Raw genomic sequence first — 20,464 nt, forward strand, 5'->3', positions numbered from 1 at the left:
AACTCGGAGCTAAAAACTGGAAATATGGAGGCGAGTCATCCAGACATGCCCGTGTTTCTCCTTCTTCTACATGTACAGACGCTTGTGGAAATCACACATGAATACCTTAAGAGAAAGCGATTGCAGCTACTTCTCAGATGGCAAGAGGACTTTCCAATGTCAGCTGTGATTCTACTAGACAAGAAGAATGCGAACTCCCGTGGATGTGATAAAACAGATAGAGTGTGCTTTGTATTACCTGGCCGTCGAGTGAAAACAAGGGAAAACTACAAAAAACATCGAATGCTTTTGGACAGGCATAGCAGACTGTATCAGTTATTGTCCGCCATGTATGTCGCGGACTCAACGTCTAGGTCCAGAGTATATAAAGTTACCAAAAACGAATGGACAAGGAAGGTGAAGGCAAAAGAGTAAGGAGTGTCCCGACCAGTTAGTTATCTAGATCCCTAGATTGATTGTTGTCAAATGTTCATCACATTGTTTACGTTTCTAATAAAGATTTGATTTATTTATGATGGCTCAGGTGTGATTCACTACATTAGGGCCCCACAGCACACTGGATTCAAGTTAATTGAAATACCACAACACTGGATATTGTTCAGATAAGTTAAGAACTTGCACACAAAGCAACACTAAAGGCTAAGGTTAAATCTCTACAGACTCTGTATCATCAATCCTAGATCCTGGATGCATAAATGTGTATTGTGACAGTAAAATTACTTTTCTGTTCTATACAACTCCACTGAATTGCTGTTTTGACCCCTTGTAAATGATAGAAGATAAACGCTACAAGCAATGCTACAAGCTACGTTGCTAAGGTGATAAATTATTATATTACTTAACTTTCGATTGCCACACAGTAGGAACTGATCCAATTAAAAGTACTTTTTAGGAAAAACATTCTTTATATTGCCAGAGGATGGTTCAAGCTGTTGTCTTACATTAGAAGGCTAAGCTAGCTACACAACAAAGCAAGCTAACATTGCTAAGGTATCATTCACACATTTCTAAGCTAGTGTTATTACTTACTGTTTTAATGTCTCCTCCATTGCCATAAAACGTCGGCACCGAGCCGGTATTTAAAAAGTCGTTTTTAGGAAAATCCATCATTATACTGGCACAGATTTGTGAAGCAGCACTCCAGGAAGGGGTTGGCACACACTTGGAGCTGGGTTTTTTATTTTTTACAGTAAGAGGCACATTGCCACGAATCATAAAAGTTAAAAATAAGGCACTTTTTTCTTCAGCTGAGGATTTAAGTTTGTGTAGTGACTTGTGCTGGTAAAAACAACCAAAAGAGCATTTTCCTTCATTGAGTTTCATCGTGGAAATGTTGTTGACTCCAAATGGTTGGCTCTTACATAAATAAAAAATTACGGACTCTCTCAAAGCACTTTTGGGTGAGTCTTAAGCCTGTATGGCGATTGTATTAGATACAATTTACATCCTGATCACAATGCATTACGATTAAAATATGCCAAGTCGACGCAGATTTTTAAACCCCCATTACAGTATGTGAGGCATACTTGCCAACCCTCCTGGATTTTCCGGGAGACTCACGAAATTCAGCGCCTCTCCCAAAAACCTCCCGGGACAAATTTTCTCCCGAAAATCTACCGAAATTCAGGTGGAGATGGAGGCCACGCCACCTCCAGCTCCATGCGGACCCGAGTGAAGTGTCGACTGCCTGATTTCAGTTCCGCTTTCCCACAATATAAAGAGAGTGCCTGCCCAATGACGTTATAACTGTAGAATGATCGAGGGTGAGTTCTTGGTTTCTTATGTGGGTTTATTGTTAGGCAGTTTCATTAACGTCCTCCCTGCGCGGCAACAACACACAACAACAGCAGTCACTTTTTCGTCTACGGTTAAACAGTTTGTCTGCCGTAAACAGCAATGTTGTGACACTCTTAAACAGGACAATACTGCCATCTACTGTGCATGCATATGTGACAATAACATCTACGGCTTTTAGAAAATTGGTTCTTTACCTTTTGCCAGAGATGTACCCCCTGTGAACATTTTTTTAATTCAAGTACCCCCTAATCAGAGCAAAGCATTTTTGTTTGAAAAAAAAAAGATAAAGAAGTAAAACACAGCACTATGTCACCAGTTTCTGATTTATTATATTGTATAACAGTGCAAAATATTGATCATTTGTAGTGGTCTTTTTTTAAATATTTGGAAAAAAAGATATAAAAATAATTAAAAACTTGTTTAAAAATAAACAAGTGATTCAATCATAAATAAAGATTTCTACACATACTGCGATGAGGGGGCGACTTGTCCAGGGTGTAACCCGCCTTCCACCTGATTGTTGTTGAGATAGGCACCAGTGCCCCCTGCGACACCAAAGGGAATAAGCGGTAGGAAATGGATGGATGGATAGCTGTGAATATACTCCTCCCCTCTTAACCACGCCCCGCCCCCAACCCCTGAGCACGCCCCTCACCCCCCACCTCCCGAAATCGGAGGTCTCAAGGTTGGCAAGTATGATGTGAGGACAACTTGTTTGTTTATTTCTTGTGTATTTATATGTCAACAAACTTGACAACAGAGAAACGAAAGACAGACAGAAAGGAGATTCCGACTTGCATGAACTTTTGTGGGGCATCGGTGTGTTGGACAAGGCTGATTTGTGTAACTATCCATCCAGCCATTTTCTACCGCTTATTCCCTTTGGGGTCGCTGGAGCCTATCTTAGCTGCACTCGGGCGGAAGGTGGGTACACCCTGGACAAGATGCCACCTCATCACAGGGCCAACACAGATAAACGGAAAACATTCACACTCCCATTCACACACTAGGGACCATTTAGTGTTGCCAATCAACCTATCCCCAGGTGCATGTCTTTGGAAGTGGGAGGAAGCCGGAGTACCCGGAGGGGACCCACGCAGTCACGGGGAGGACATGCAAACTCCACACAGAAAGATCCCGAGCCCGGGATTGAACCCAGGACTACTCAGGACCTTCGTATTGTGAGGCAGACACACTAACCCCTTCTCCACCGCGCTGATTTGTGTAACTAACTGCTATCATTTTAACTTCAACTGTAAAGACACTATTGCACTGTCGTCCTCCATGCATGCAAACAGAGGAGGGTTACATAAACAAGCCAAGTGGAGAAGACTCCCACGTATGCACATTGTGTCTTATAAATAGTGAGCATGAATGAACAACTTTAAAAAGGGGTGGGACAGATAAGACTCCCCCTCACTTTCAAATTTAGCCTTTCTTAGCGCAGGGAATGGATAACACAGACCCACAGCCCAGAGCTAAAGCCTTCAAAGGCTGTACTTGCACAAGATGCAAGGCGTCCGAGCCACTTTGTAGTTCCTGAGTGAACAGTGTGCAACACGGGAAGACAATCCAAACCCAGCAGATGATCTTCTCAGGTCACATCTCATGCAAAAAGAGAGGAAAAGTGTTTTTTTTCTCCAATTTCTCCCGAACTGTTATAGCAGTGGGAGTCAGATGGCTTCACTCATGTTTCAAGGTCACGGTCGCCTTCATCGCTCCCATGAAAAACAAAGCTGGTGTGGGAGAAGGAGAGAGGAGCGCCAAGGGAGGGTGACACGCGGAGATAAGGAGATGATGGTATAATAGCGCAAGTTTCATCACAGCCAAGCGGAGGAGGGGAGTGACATCCAGCCTCAAAAAGAAAACCATTTCAAAGAGTATTTCATCCTAGATTATTGCATGGAGGCATGTTCTGCAACTAGGCCAACGGATTTGGACTATTTGAAGACTCACTGATTGAAGGCAGACAACCTGAAGTTCTGCTGGAACAAAGCAAATCGCTATTAAGAACCTTTTAGAAATATTTTAGCTGGAAATAATGAATAAAACCTATTGACTAGTAAATAAGTGCGATTATAAGTCGACTTACAAGGGAGTTTATGAGAGCCGCTCTATTCTGCCTATAATGCCTAAAAACATCCAACCACTTCCATTAGGGTTTTATATACATGAGTAAGTAGATACTGTATGTAATGTGGAAACAGGTATATTTAAAAGCCCACTGAAATAAGATTTTCTTATTTAAACGGGAAGAGCAGGTCCATTCTATGTGTCATACTTGATCATTTCGCGATATTGCCATATTTTTGCTGAAAGGATTTAGTAGAGAACATCCACGATAAAGTTCGCAACGTTTGTTTACATTTTGATGCGGGTAAGCTATGGTGTGTAGTGAAACATGTTTAGCTATTCCTTGTTCTGCAGGGATGATCCTCGTAAGAAACTTACTGGAGACCAGGATTAGTGATTTAGAAGAAGCTAAAACACTGCCGCGTGCGGATGGACTTTAGCCGCTAGCTAGCTCCCCATGTCTTAAAGCATTTCGGTGTTATAGCTTCACCTTTATCTTTAGTTTTCAAGCCAAACTGTGTCCGTTCTCCCTTTTCTCTCCACACACTGCGTTTGCTTGTAAGTACTCCGTGATTGTGCGCTACCAAACATGCTCGTCTGCTTGTAAACTAGCAATGACACAACGTGACGACAACAATATTTTTCAGAGGTGGCATTGTACCGAATATGATCCATTAGTATCGCGGTACTATGTATGGAACTCCAACCTCCCCCGCCAAATCGAACTCAGCTTCTTCTACGCGACAGTTGAGTCCGTTCTCCTCTATGGCAGCGAATGCTGGACCCTGAAGCCAACCCTGGAAAAGTCTCTGGATGGTTGCTACACCGGGAGTCTGTTGTGCAGTGCTTAACATCAACAAGAGTGCGCACGTAACCAACAGAATCCTCTACAAGGGAATAGCAAGGGTGAGCGAGGAGATTGCTGTAAGGAGAATGAGACTTGCAGGACACTGCCAAAGACATCAGGAGCTGCCAGCCAGCAAATTGGTGCTGTGGGAACCAACACATGGGCATCGGTCAAGAGGACGTCCCACACAGACATACGTGGACGTACTCAAGAAGGATGCAGGAGATCAGAGTACCAAGGAACTGGCCATATGTATGGATTATCGGGATGACTGGAAGCAACGATGGAAGGCTCGTCTGAGGACGACCTAGAGAGACTATACTAATACCGGTATATCATACAACCCTAGTCCCAATCAATTTTGAGAGCTTTAGGTCAAAGGACAATGTCGACGTCAAACACAGTCAGATGGAGGTGTGACTTATATATTCATGATAAACTGACAGCATTATTTAATACGCTGACTAAAACACGCTGATTTCAAACAGCAGGCAGCGGCAGTCTCGTATTTGTTTTGGTAAAATACAGCAGAGCGGAAGTTGAGGATTTCTGCATTCTTGCTGAGGCCCCACATTCCCCAGAGTGCCACAGCCTCCCTCCCTCCCACGGCCCCCCAGCTCGCCTGCTTCCTGTGCAAAGCTGCTTGCCTTCCCCTGCATGCCCTGAGCGGGGTCAAGTCCCCCTCTCACCCCCCCACCTCCTCCAGCACCCTGCTGCTCCAAATACATTATTTACTCTCTCCTTCCCTCCCTCTTTGCTCAAAGGAACCAAGACAGTGAGAAATAACAGCACACTACAACACTCCCCTAGCGTCATCGCCCCACCTGCTTGCTCTTTTCTCTCTCTGCAGCAGGATGGAAACACAGTGCAGGGCCGGGCCGCCACAATAGGGAACTCTGTGAGGCCCGGGCCCTCCCGTTAATCCCCTCTGACATGCCTCCCCAGGGCGGGGATTTGCTACAAGTCAATGCAGGAGAGCGACAGTATGCAAAACAAGCCTGTCTGACTCTCTGCTGTGAGACAGGTAAGGGGGAGAAGGAACAGTTAACCCTTGCTTCACCTTCCATGGTGTCTCCTCATAGATAATGTCCATCAAATGATTGATGTTTCCGCTCTTCGTCACACATGTGGCAACCTGACCGTGCAACTTGTCGGTCATAAACAAAAAGTCATGTGATGCACTTTGTTCCTCTCGGGCAGCCCGATTCCATTTCAATCTCATCAGAGATCGGTTGAAGAGGAGAAAGGCGGAGGTTGGGCAGGATGACGTTGAGAGGGGGCGGTTGGGTGTAGGCCGTCCCCCACCCGGCAGCTCAACGGGGAATGTAAACAAGAGGACTTGAATAGAAGCCGGGCCACAACCGCAAAGCTGCGACGCAGGGCTGCGGACTAGCTTTGAGATGGAAAAACAAGGCGACAGCAGAGGCTTTAGTGGAGGAGAAATCCGCCAGGATTTGTAGCCTGCTTTAGATTCACGTGATTGGCTCTGCCGCTTTCCCTCCCCATCCTCAGACCCTTTGAGACGGAAAATGGGTCATCTGTGTGCAAGTTAATATTCTCCGCACGTACAGTGGCGCTCTTATTTTTAGGACGTGTCTCCTCACTGGATGAATGACACAGAGGTGTCGGGTAATGGGCCCAACTTGTGTTTATTATTATAGCTGCTGGCAGCGCACACACACTCGGCTAATGTTCCCCTCCATGACGGTGTATATTTGACGAGTCGCACTGAGGCCTCCACGTGCCTGACATCCGCTACCAGGCGCAGACAGACCGACTCTAGTAGTCAGGTGCTAAAACGCTCCGTGATCAACATATATCTTCCTCAAAGCCCCTCAGACCGGAGCCCAAGCTGCCATGGCAACTGCACACAAGCGAGCTATTTCTGGCCGCCCCGACTCCCAAACACAGCTGCTCCTGCACCAGCAATTATCCCCACATGTCAAGATATCCAATCTGAGCTATGTGTGGCATTTGGTGCAAAGGATCACGACCTGACATTCAAACAGACAAATAGCAGAGCAACAGTAATTACTGGCCACCATCGTTTGCTGATAGGGTTTCCTTGGCTCAAATGACCCAAATGGTGTACACGAGCGTTTAAAAATGTGATTATTTGAATTAAATATAATTTGAATCATGAATGTATTATTGATGATCTTAATTTCTGATTTTAGTTTGAATTATGACTATTTTATATTTTTGCCTTATTGAATTTTTTTTGTAAAGCACTTTGAAATTGCCATGTTTACGGATCGTGCTACATAGAAAAACCTGGTTGCCGTGATTTTGCAACTGTTTATTTACAAACCTTAACTGTTTCCAGTGTCTGTAACACGCCGGTAAAATGGCTGATCAAACAAAACAGAGGTCATCATCATTGACCCAGTAGCTGAGCAAGCTAGCTCTCAATCAGCTAAACAGACTCAATAACTCCACGGTGACGTTTTGGTAAATTTACAAAACTGAAACAATACAAAAAGAATGCCGTTGTTAGTAATGATGCCAACAGACACTTGTAAACGTGTTAGTATAGTCACTAATGCTAACAACGCTAGCTTGATTACATTACGATAGCACACACAAACATGCATGAAATCACTACTACCGACATTACACATGGAACGGTTTAGTGAGTATGAATTGTTTTAGTTGTGTTATAAAACTTATAAACATTGTGTGAAGGTAATATTGAATAATCTTTTTAGAAAACTAGCTCTCAATCAGCTAAACAGACTCAATAACTCCACGGTGACGTTTTGGTAAATTTACAAAACTGAAACAATACAAAAAGAAAGCAATTGTTAGTAATGATGCCAACAGATACTTGAGGGGGGGGGGGGGGTTGCCCACATCTGAGGTCCTCTCTGAGGTTTCTCGTAGTCAGCATTGTCATTGGCGTCCCACTGGATGTGAATTCTCCCTGCCCACTGGGTGTGAGTTTTCCTTGCCCTTTTGTGGGTTCTTCCGAGGATGTTGTAGTCGTAATGATTTGTGCAGTCCTTTGAGACATTTGTGATTTGGGGCTATATAAATAAACATTGATTGATTGATTGATTGATTGTAAACGTGTTAGTATAGTCACTAATGCTAACAACGCTAGTTTGAATACATCACGATAGCACACACAAACATGCATGAAATCACTACTACCGACTTTACACATGGAACGGTTTCGGAAGTATGAATTCTTTTAGTTGTGTTGTAAAACTTACAAACATCGTGTGAAGGTATTATTGAATAATCTTTTTAGAAAACTAGCTGTCAATCAGCTAAACAGACTCAATAACTCCACGGTGACGTTTTAGTAAATTTACAAAACTGAAACAATACAAAAAGAATGCAATTGTTAGTAATGATGCCAACAGACACTTGTAAACGTGTTAGTATAGTCACTAATGCAAACAACGCTAGCTTGATTACATCACGATAGCACACACAAACATGCATGAAATCACTACTACCGACATTACACATGGAACGGTTTAGTAAGTATGAATTATTTTAGTTGTGTTGTAAAACTTACAAACATCGTGTGAAGGTATTATTGAATAATCTTTTTAGAAAACTAGCTGTCAATCAGCTAAACAGACTCAATAACTCCACGGTGACGTTTTAGTAAATTTACAAAACTGAAACAATACAAAAAGAATGCAATTGTTAGTAATGATGCCAACTGACACTTGTAAACGTGTTAGTATAGTCACTAATGCTAACAACGCTAGCTTGATTACATCACGATAGCACACACAAACATGCATGAAATCACTACTACCGACATTACACATGGAACGGTTTAGGAAGTATGAATTGTTTTAGTTGTGTTGTAAAACTTACAAACATTGTGTGAAGGTATTATTGAATAATCTTTTTACAAAACTAGCTCTCAATCAGCTAAACAGACTCAATAACTCCACGGTGACGTTTTAGTAAATTTACAAAACTGAAACAATACAAAAAGAATGCCGTTGTAAGTAATCATGCCAACAGACACTTGTAAACGTGTTAGTATAGTCACTAATGCTAACAACGCTAGCTTGATTACATAACGATAGCACACACAAACATGCATAAAATCACTACTACCGACATTACACATGGAACGGTTTAGTAAGTATGAATTGTTTTAGTTGTGTTGTAAAACTTACAAACATCGTGTGAAGGTATTATTGAATAATCTTTTTAGAAAACTAGCTGTCAATCAGCTAAACAGACTCAATAACTCCACGGTGACGTTTTAGTAAATTTACAAAACTGAAACAATACAAAAAGAATGCAATTGTTAGTAATGATGCCAACAGACACTTGTAAACGTGTTAGTATAGTCACTAATGCTAACAACGCTAGCTTGATTACATTACGATAGCACACACAAACATGCATGAAATCACTACTACCGACATTACACATGGAACGGTTTAGGGAGTATGAATTGTTTTAGTTGTGTTGTAAAATTTACAAACATTGTGTGAAGGTATTATTCAATAATCTTTTTAGAAAACTAGCTCTCAATCAGCTAAACAGACTCAATAACTCCACGGTGACGTTTTAGTAAATTTACAAAACTGAAACAATACAAAAAGAATGCCGTTGTAAGTAATCATGCCAACAGACACTTGTAAACGTGTTAGTATAGTCACTAATGCTAACAACGCTAGCTTGATTACATCACGATAGCACACACAAACATGCATGAAATCACTACTACCGACATTACACATGGAACGGTTTCGGAAGTATGAATTGTTTTAGTTGTGTTGTAAAACTTACAAACATTGTGTGAAGGTATTATTGAATAATCTTTTTACAAAACTAGCTCTCAATCAGCTAAACAGACTCAATAACTCCACGGTGACGTTTTAGTAAATTTACAAAACTGAAACAATACAAAAAGAATGCAATTGTTAGTAATGATGCCAACAGACACTTGTAAACATGTTAGTATAGTCACTAATGCTAACAACGCTAGCTTGATTACATCACGATAGCACACACAAACATGCATGAAATCACTACTACCGACATTACACATGGAACGGTTTCGGAAGTATGAATTGTTTTAGTTGTGTTGTAAAACTTACAAACATTGTGTGAAGGTATTATTGAATAATCTTTTTACAAAACTAGCTCTCAATCAGCTAAACAGACTCAATAACTCCACGGTGACGTTTTAGTAAATTTACAAAACTGAAACAATACAAAAAAAATGCCGTTGTAAGTAATCATGCCAACAGACACTTGTAAACGTGTTAGTATAGTCACTAATGCAAACAACGCTAGCTTGATTACATTACGATAGCACACACAAACATGCATGAAATCACTACTACCGACATTACACATGGAACGGTTTAGTAAGTATGAATTCTTTTAGTTGTGTTGTAAAACTTACAAACATCGTGTGAAGGTATTATTGAATAATCTTTTTAGAAAACTAGCTGTCAATCAGCTAAACAGACTCAATAACTCCACGGTGACGTTTTAGTAAATTTACAAAACTGAAACAATACAAAAAGAATGCAATTGTTAGTAATGATGCCAACAGACACTTGTAAACGTGTTAGTATAGTCACTAATGCTAACAACGCTAGCTTGATTACATTACGATAGCACATACAAACATGCATGAAATCACTACTACCGACATTACACATGGAACGGTTTAGGGAGTATGAATTGGTTTAGTTGTGTTGTAAAATTTACAAACATTGTGTGAAGGTATTATTCAATAATCTTTTTAGAAAACTAGCTCTCAATCAGCTAAACAGACTCAATAACTCCACGGTGACGTTTTAGTAAATTTACAAAACTGAAACAATACAAAAAGAATGCCGTTGTAAGTAATCATGCCAACAGACACTTGTAAACGTGTTAGTATAGTCACTAATGCTAACAACGCTAGCTTGATTACATTACGATAGCACACACAAACATGCATGAAATCACTACTACCGACATTACACATGGAACGGTTTCGGAAGTATGAATTGTTTTAGTTGTGTTGTAAAACTTACAAACATTGTGTGAAGGTATTATTGAATAATCTTTTTACAAAACTAGCTCTCAATCAGCTAAACAGACTCAATAACTCCACGGTGACGTTTTAGTAAATTTACAAAACTGAAACAATACAAAAAGGATGCAATTGTTAGTAATGATGCCAACAGACACTTGTAAACGTGTTAGTATAGTCACTAATGCTAACAACGCTAGCTTGATTACATCACGATAGCACACACAAACATGCATGAAATCACTACTACCGACATTACACATGGAACGGTTTCGGAAGTATGAATTGTTTTAGTTGTGTTGTAAAACATACAAACATTGTGTGAAGGTATTATTGAATAATCTTTTTACAAAACTAGCTCTCAATCAGCTAAACAGACTCAATAACTCCACGGTGACGTTTTAGTAAATTTACAAAACTGAAACAATACAAAAAGAATGCCGTTGTAAGTAATCATGCCAACAGACACTTGTAAACGTGTTAGTATAGTCACTAATGCAAACAACGCTAGCTTGATTACATCACGATAGCACACACAAACATGCATGAAATCACTACTACCGACATTACACATGGAACGGTTTCGGAAGTATGAATTGTTTTAGTTGTGTTGTAAAACTTACAAACATTGTGTGAAGGTATTATTGAATAATCTTTTTACAAAACTAGCTGTCAATCAGCTAAACAGACTCAATAACTCCACGGTGACGTTTTAGTAAATTTACAAAACTGAAACAATACAAAAAGAATGCCGTTGTAAGTAATCATGCCAACTGACACTTGTAAACGTGTTAGTATAGTCACTAATGCTAACAACGCTAGCTTGATTACATTACGATAGCACACACAAACATGCATGAAATCACTACTACCGACATTACACATGGAACGGTTTCGGAAGTATGAATTGTTTTAGTTGTGTTGTAAAACTTACAAACATTGTGTGAAGGTATTATTGAATAATCTTTTTACAAAACTAGCTCTCAATCAGCTAAACCTACTAAATAACTCCACGGTGACGTTTTAGTAAATTTACAAAACTGAAACAATACAAAAAGAATACAATTGTTAGTAATGATGCTAACAGACACTTGTAAACGTGTTAGTATAGTCACTAATGCTAACAACGCTAGCTTGATTACATCACGATAGCACACACAAACATGCATGAAATCACTACTACCGACATTACACATTGAACGGTTTAGGAAGTATGAATTGTTTTAGTTGTGTTGTAAAACTTACAAAAATTGTGTGAAGGTATTATTGAATAATCTTTTTAAGAAGAAATGCTATGGACAAATACTTCAAGGAGCGGAAAAGGAAGTGTATTTTCAACCCAAAAGCACCTGCAGTTAGCGAACTCGTCCAAAACATGGTGCTGTGGCACGGACAGTAAAGCTTTTCAGTGTCTCTGTCAGTTTTATTAAAACTATTTGACGAATACAAATCAATATGGCCGTTGGCGAAAAAAATCCATTAATTAGCCGCACCGTTTTATTACCATGAATTGATTAACGTGGACCCCGATTTAAACAAGTTGAAAAACTTATTCGGGTGTTACCATTTAGTGGTCAATTGTACGGAATATGTACAGAACTGTGCAATCTACTAATAAAAGTTTCAATTAATGAATCAAAGTTGCTGAGGACAAAGCGTAGGGGAAAAAGTAGTGACTTATAGTCTGAATAATACCGTAGCGTTACAAAGTGAAAGTAATATGATATAAGACCTAACATGCAATGGAAAATAGTTGGAGGAATAGTTTATTCATCCTACAACGGAGAAATTATGTGGTTGCAGTGCAGATACAAAAAGTTGACAAAACAAAGTAAAAAAATAACATGAAAACAAAAGAGAAACATCAAAGACCACAAAAGGACACACATTACATTAAAAAAACACACACAGCTGATTATGCCAGTTGAAATTTCAGTGGTGCTCTTACTACATACTGCTACCAAAAAAAACCCAACCCAAAATACAAGAGCCATGAATAAGAAATGTAGTGCAGGAAACAGACCATGAAAGACACCAAGAGGTCTGGCTATGTGAACTATGGTGTGGCAGAGAGCCAGAAGCTAGTGTCCACTGCAAACATGGCCATGCCGTCGCAGATTCAAATGTTTACCAAAAAAAAAATAACAGCACAGAAGTCACAAAAGTGCCACCCCTTGTTGTGCAGTCACAAAAGGGCTCAAAACAAAAGACAAAAAACACATGAAATCAAGAAGGAAACATTGACACAAAATGAGGATACACAAGAAAACAGAGCTCCTGCATCCAGCAGCCTTGTGTTGATTATGGCTCACATATTAAAGGCCTACTGAAACCCACTACTACCCACCACGCAGTCTGATAGTTTATATATCAATGATGAAATATTAACATTGCAACACATGCCAATACGGCCAGTTTAGTTTACTAAATTACAATTTTAAATTTCCGGCGGAGTTTCTTGTTGAAAACGTTGTGGTATAATGACGCGTGAGCATGACGTCACGGACTGTAGAGGACCTATTAGCGCAGCACCATTTGCGGGTAAAAGTCGTCTCTTTTCATCACGCAATTAAACAGCATTCTGGACATCTGTGTTGCTGAATCTTTTGCAATTTGTTCAATTAATAAAGGAGAAGTCAAAGTAGAAAGGTGGAGTTGGGAAACTTTAGCCTTTAGCCACACAAACACATGGTGATTTCTTGTTTAAAATTCCCAGAGGTGAAGCTTTACTATGGATCAGAGCGGTCAAGCGAACACGGTTCCCGATCATTTGTCAACCGGCAGGTTTCGGTGAGAAAATTGCGGTAAAAAGTCACCTCTTACCGGAGATCTGTGGAGTTTGCGCCGTCCATGCAGCTGCCGTCGACTTCCTTCAGAGACTGGCCTCAAGACACCCGTGGACACACCCCTCTGACTATCAGGTACTATTTAATCTCACTAAAACACTAGCAACACAATAGAAAGATACGGGGTTCCCCAGAATTATCCTAGTAAATGTCTAAAAACATCTGAATCCGTCCCAATGCAATCGCCCTTTTTTTTCTCTAGTCTTTCACTATCAATATCATCATCCACAAATGTTTCATCCTCACTCAAATTAATGGGGAAATTTCTCGGTCCGAATAGTTTTTGCTGCTGGAGGCTCCCATTAAAAACAATGTGAAGACGTGAGGAGCCCTCACCCTTGTGACGTCATCGTCTGCGACTTCCGGGTACAGGCAAGGCTTTTTTTATCTGCACCAAAAGTTGCGAACTTTACCGTCGATGTTCTCTACTAAATCCTTTCAGCAAAAATATGGCAATATAGCGAAATGATCAAGTATGAAACATCGAATGGACCTGCTATCCCCGTTTGAATAAGAAAATCTCATTTCAGTAGGCTTTTAAATTGAAAAATCTCAGAAAATTTAAGGTTTTTAAAAACTGCAAGCCACGTGATCACGAAAATGATAAAGGCTTGACATACTTCACTTTGCATGTGGAGTAAATATCACATATTAGTTTCAATTGCTGACATGAATTAACTTTATCACGATATTCAATTTTTTAGAGTTTTACCTTTAGACTTTCTATTCAGTTTGGTCCCTGGTATGTGTGAAGAAAAAACATGGTATGCACAATACCAACTTTAAAAGCCAGTATTCTGAGCAGGCTTTTAATTTATTTTTATTTTTTTGAAGCTGTCATCTCTTTTCATTCATTTAACCAGGAAGTGGGACAGAGATTAGGTTGTGCTCGGAGCAACAGTGCCCCCCAATGCCCAAGAGGAGAGTTGCACTTTCCCAATTGTTTGTCTGAACTTGAAAGCGCTGACTCATACTGCATTCATGACGTGTGCTATTGCGTTATTTAAAAGGTCCAGGAACACTTGTACACCTTCAAACATTCCAAACAGAGGTCACCATTGGTGTACGCACAGTTAAAGTGCTGACACCATGCAGTAACAAAAAATACTGCACTTATTCGTCCTCAGGGCCTACCTTGATGTGTCATTTTATTTTCAGGACCCCGTTTACATTTGTTCATTTTTTGAGACGGTTTAATTTTTAAATCAAACCGTTTTTATTATAAACATATTTACAATATAAACATAAATTTGCATTTATTTCTTAGATCTGACACTACCTGCCCTCACCTTAAACCCATGGGGGCTCTACAGAGGATGTCGTTGTGGTTTGTGCAGCCCTTTGAGACACTAGTGATTTAGGGCTATATAAATAGATTGATTAAAGAAAGAGGTTACTACTACATTTGCTGTAACATTTCATATAAAATGCAGTCATTCATGGATTGACATTTTAAATGCTGTGATCTATTTAAAACATTGAGGCCCTTTCAGGTCCAATCTTGAAGGGAGCTCTAAAAGGTTAAATAAAAAATATATATGAAAATATATATATATATGTAGGTGTGGGAAAAATCACAAGACTACTTCATCTCTACAGAACTGTTTCATGAGGGGTTCCCTCAATCATCAGGAGATTTTAATGGAAGCATTCACATACAATGGTTTATATAGAATTTCTAAGTGAAGGCACATGCGTTGTTGAAATTGCTGGCAACTAAGTGAGCAGCAAGATAATTATGTCTTGTCAACAGTCAAGCAGGGTTGACAAATGCTCTGCAGAGCAAGATGAAAGCGACCGAAGCAAAGAATTTCCCCAGATCTGAACCCAATTTAGCCTCAAACTGAAAGAGTGGAATGCAAGTGGACATGAAATGGCCAAATATTTGGAGTTGTCACCAGCTGTGGAGACAATGTGTGGTGTTATCTTTAGACAGTAAATATATAGTTGTCCCATAAGATCTACTGCAATTAGAAATGTATGCAGAAACGTGAGGATCATGTTAAACGTTGATATGTGGAGAAAATGGTTATTTTAATTCCAAATCCTATAGCCCATAGTCCCCCTAGCCCAGAAGACAAACACAAAAATGTCTCGTTTGCATATGCTGCTAAGCAGATGACTCTGCACATGCATGAATTCATGGAAAGTAGGACATCGAGCACTGAGCATTCACTCTCTTGAGGGCTGCAATGTTTTTATTTTTCATTCTAGAGAATGTAGTCTTCTCTCGTTTCCTGGCAACGTCAAAGACTGTGAACAGAGACAAAAACAGCTGCAGACGAGGAAAATTATTACCACTCTTTTTGGCTTCCAAGAGACACTCCGCAGACACACTCCCTTCCACTGCAAACAATGACTGAATTCACATACATATTTTCCCCCCCCAGGGTTAACCACACTGTATCAAGACGAGTGGGTCCAAATAGAGGATTCAAATATTCCTCCCCGTTCCAGCAGTTCATGAAGAAATCCCCAGGGATATTTTCTCTGCATAAGGCAAACGGTTTAGAGAAGCAACTTAACTGTGTGTTGCTACTGCCATCTACAGGCAGAAAGAAACAAGGAGACACTTGTACAAGGATATTCTTTTATTCTTGGAAATGCACAACAATAACCTAAATATTTGTCAGTCAACATTTTGTATTTTTTTCCATTATACATTTGAAAAAATTGGGGACAAAAAAACAACATTTGGCATACAAGCTATTCACTGGACTGACCAAACGTGCAAAATAGGTTTCAGGTGCCTTAAAAAAATCCTTACCTTACCTAGACCAGTGGTTCTCAAACATTCACCAAGTACTACCTCAGAAAACACTTGGCTCGCTAAATGCCACCATAACGACCATCGTTGAAATACATTAGCCCACTAGGCCTAAATATTCTTCAAAAATAAGTAATCAAGTATACTGTATGCAATATTTTGGCCACTTTACCATTACAGTTTGAGCAATAATGGATACTTTCATCAATTGGTTCTGTGGCATACCAATAGATGGAGCCCGCGTACCAGCTTGAGAATCACTGCCCTAGACATTTATATATGCTTGTATGGCACAATATGTATTGCAAGCTCTTATTTGGATTGCTAGTTTAGACACTAAACACATCTCATGGCTGCAGGAAGTGCTGCACTATTTTGATTAACATTTTTTAGCAACAGTGAACAAACTTATTGGCTGTAAGGCTATAGTTTGTACTATGATAATTAACTTCTACAGTTCCACCTACCACAGTACACAACTTACCAGTCATTCCATTGTGTCTTCCCTTCGATGCCTTGATGAAACACAAACGGTACACATTCAGATGTAGTTCACAGTACGTTAAGTCCGACAAAACATTAAAAAGGTCCGTCGCTTGCATTTGTGTCTTAGAGGTGAAATAACCAAGAGCGTCTGAAGTGGCTCTCAGTTTTGGATGTTCTAAGATTGATCTAGCACCATTTCTGGTCCCAAAAGCCACAAGGCAGCTGGGGGGTTTAAAAAGATGCAATTAAAAGTGGTTAAACTTGACGGATGCTTACAGGCCTTCATGCAGAGGTGCAGGTGGGGGGATACCTTCCATAACTGTTGGTAGAGAAACGTATTTAATAACCAGGACTGCATTGTATACATTTTTACAAAAACACAAGACAAATGCTTCAAATGCCAAACAAAAACCTCCAAAAGAACTGGAGCAAACATCAATATAAAGTAGTGTTTCTCAAATGGGGGTATGCATACCCCTGGGGGTACTTGAAGGTATGCAGAGAGGTATGAGATTATTATTTTTTTTTAATTCTAAAAATAGCAACACTTCAAAAGTCTTTTATAAATATATTTATTGAATAATACTTCATATGAATGTATGTTCATAAAGAAATGCAACAATGCAATATTCAGTGTTGACAGCGAGATTTTTTTGTAGACATGTTACATAAATATTGATGTTAAAGATTTCTTTTCATGAGAAGAAATGTTTAGAATTAAGTTCATGAATCCAGATGGATCTCTTACAATTTCCAGAGGGCACTTTAAGTTGATGATTACTTCTATCTGTAGACATCTTTATTTATAATAGAATCAATAGTAAATTTTTCAACAAGTTTTTAGTTATTTTTATATATTTTTTTTCCAAATAGCTCAAGAAAGACCACTACAAATGAGCAATATATTGCACTGGTATACAATTTCATAAATCAGAAACTGATGACATAGTGCTGTATTTTACTTCTTTATCTCTTTTTTACATTAATAAACGCTTTGTTCTGATTAGGGGGTACTTGAATTAAAAAAAAATTCACAGGGGGGTACATCACTGAATAAAGGTAGAGAATCACTGCATAAAGGTAGAGAACCACTGACTGAAAGTAGTGGTTCTCAAATGGTGATAGCGTACCCCGCGGATACGTGAGATTAAAAAAAAATATTCAAAAATTGCAACATTTCAAAAATCCTTTATAAATATATTCATTGAATAATACTTCAACAAAAATATGAATGTAAGTTCATAAACTGAAAAGAAATGCAACAATGCAATATTCAGTGTTGACAGCCAGATTTTTTGTGGAGATTTCCATAAATGTTGATGTTAAAGATTTATTTTTTTGTGAAGAAATGTTTAGAATTAAGTTCATAAATCTAGATGGATCTCTATTACAAACCCCAAAGAGGGCACTTTAAGCGGATGATTACTTTTATGTGTAGAAATCTTTATAATTGAATCACTTTCAACAAGTTTTTAGTTATTGTTATATCTTTTTTTCCAAATAGTTCAAGAAAGACCACTACAAATGTTATACAATTTAATAAATCAGAAAATGATGACATAGTGCTGTATTTTACTTCTTTATCTCTTTTTTCAACCAAAAATGCTTTACTCTGATTAGGGGGTATTTGAATTTAAAAACAAAAATCACTGAATAAGTGTTGAGAACCACTGACATAAAGGACTGTTCTCCTGCTAGTCAGGGACATTTCTGTTTAAATAATTTACGCACGTAAATACAATTTTGTTCAAGTTTGACACAACTCCATCTTAAAGCAAGGATGTATAATTCTGCATTATAGGAAACTATCTTTAGCAAAGAGGAACATGATGTTGTCTTTATGAAGAAGTCAAATGAACAGAGTACGTAAGAATAGAAAGCTGCAAACTAGCCAAAGACTTCACAAAAACTAAGTGTATAAAATTAAACATATAAACGACGTCTAAACTATGGATACAATGTTTCCACGGGAGGACTAAGAGGAAATAAATGTATGCACACGTGGTCAAGCTAGCTTGTGCTGGCTAACGTGCTAAGAGTGGTTCTTCAAACCAACGCGAACCAAACTATAACTCACACACGGTGTAGGTCATTTAATTTTAAGTGAAAGTTCTGCCAAAGACAAAATATACAATGAAACGACGTCAACAGCTTACCGTTCCTTTGGCAAAAAAAAAGTTGTCCACGCCATTTACATTTATGTTGGGAGGACAATACGCACAGCACCGCACTATGCGAGCTAAGAGGAAGACGGTGTTTCAAACCAAGCCTTTTATTGGATGGTGTCAACATCGAGTTGGAGGAAGTAGTACCGGATTGGTTATTTGAGATCGACATATTTCTTGACCAACCATCAGGTAGTACCTGATTGGTTACTTTAGATAGACCAATCAAATTATCGCTACCTTTTGACGTTACTTTTACTCCCTTTATTTCAAATATTTGCGCGAACCCAACTAAATTGGCAAAAGTAAATAAATACAATTGTCATATCATAGTGTGTAGGAGTAAGACATAAATCCACAAATTAACCTTTAAAGGCCTACTGAAACCCACTACTACCCAACACGCAGTCTGATAGTTTGTACATCAATGTTGAAATATTAACACTGCAACACATGCCAAAACGGCTTTTTTAGTTTACTAAATTACAATTTCAAATTTCCCGGGAGTTTCGTCTTGGAAACGTCTGTAATGATGACGTGTTTGCAGGACGTCACGCGTTTTTAGGAAGTATGAGAGCTACGCACACACACAGCTAAAAGTAGTCTGCTTTAACCACATAATTATACAGTATTTTGGAGATCTGTGTTGCTGAATCTTTTGCAATTTGTTCACTTAATATTGGAGAAGTCACAGTAGAAAGATGTAGTTGGGAAGCTTTAGCCTTTAGCCACACAAACACACGGTGATTCCTTGTTTAAAATTCCCAGAGCTGGAACTTTCCTATGGATCAGAGCGCGGTCAAGCCTACATGGATCCCGACCACATGTCACCCAGCAGGTTTCGGTGAGAATATTGTGGTTTAAAAAGTCACCACTTACCGGATATCAGCTGAGCTTGTGTCGTCCATAAAGCTGCCGTCGACACCCGTAAGACATTGCCGTCAACACACCCGTGGACAAACCCCTCCAACTATCAGGTAATATTAAACTCACTAAAACACTAGCAACACAATAGAAAGATAAGGGATTTCCCAGAATTATCCTAGTAAATGTGTCTAAAAACATCGGAATACGTCCCAATGCTATCGCGTTTTTTTTTTTCCCCCCAGTCCATTATCAATATCCTCAAACACAAATCTTTCATCCTCGCTCAAATTAATGGGGAAATTGTCGTTTTCTCCGTCTGAATAACTTTTTGTTAGAGGCTCCCATTAAAATCAATGTGAACATGTGAGGAGCCCTCAACATGTGACGTCATCGTCTACGACTTCCGGTAAAGGCAAGGCTTTTTCAGGAAGTACCAAAAGTGAGGACTTTATTGTCGATATAATGTGGAAACAGGTATATTTAAAGGCCTACTGAAATGAGATTTTCTTTTTTAAACGGGAATAGCAGGTCCATTCTGTGTCATACTTGATCATTTTGCGATATTGCCATATTTTTGCTGAAAGGATTTAGTAGAGAACACCA

At 39.2% G+C, this 20,464-nt stretch overlaps 1 long non-coding RNA gene and 1 other non-coding gene across 2 annotated transcripts; both read right to left on the reverse strand.

Annotated features, from left to right (window-relative positions):
* Positions 1 to 16,149: 16,149 nt before the first annotated feature.
* Positions 16,150 to 19,124, reverse strand: LOC133559165 (uncharacterized). The gene is made up of 3 exons (XR_009808102.1): positions 18,986 to 19,124; positions 17,106 to 17,148; positions 16,150 to 16,858 (listed from the first exon to the last, which is right to left on the reverse strand). It is a non-coding gene; the product is annotated as an uncharacterized LOC133559165 (long non-coding RNA).
* LOC133559776 (small nucleolar RNA SNORA14) lies at positions 16,946 to 17,074 on the reverse strand. Its single transcript, XR_009808275.1, has one exon. It is a non-coding gene; the product is annotated as a small nucleolar RNA SNORA14 (small nucleolar RNA).
* Positions 19,125 to 20,464: the final 1,340 nt, after the last annotated feature.

Source organism: Nerophis ophidion, linkage group LG09 (assembly GCF_033978795.1).
Source record: "Nerophis ophidion isolate RoL-2023_Sa linkage group LG09, RoL_Noph_v1.0, whole genome shotgun sequence".
In the NCBI taxonomy this organism is placed as follows: Eukaryota; Metazoa; Chordata; class Actinopteri; order Syngnathiformes; family Syngnathidae; genus Nerophis; species Nerophis ophidion.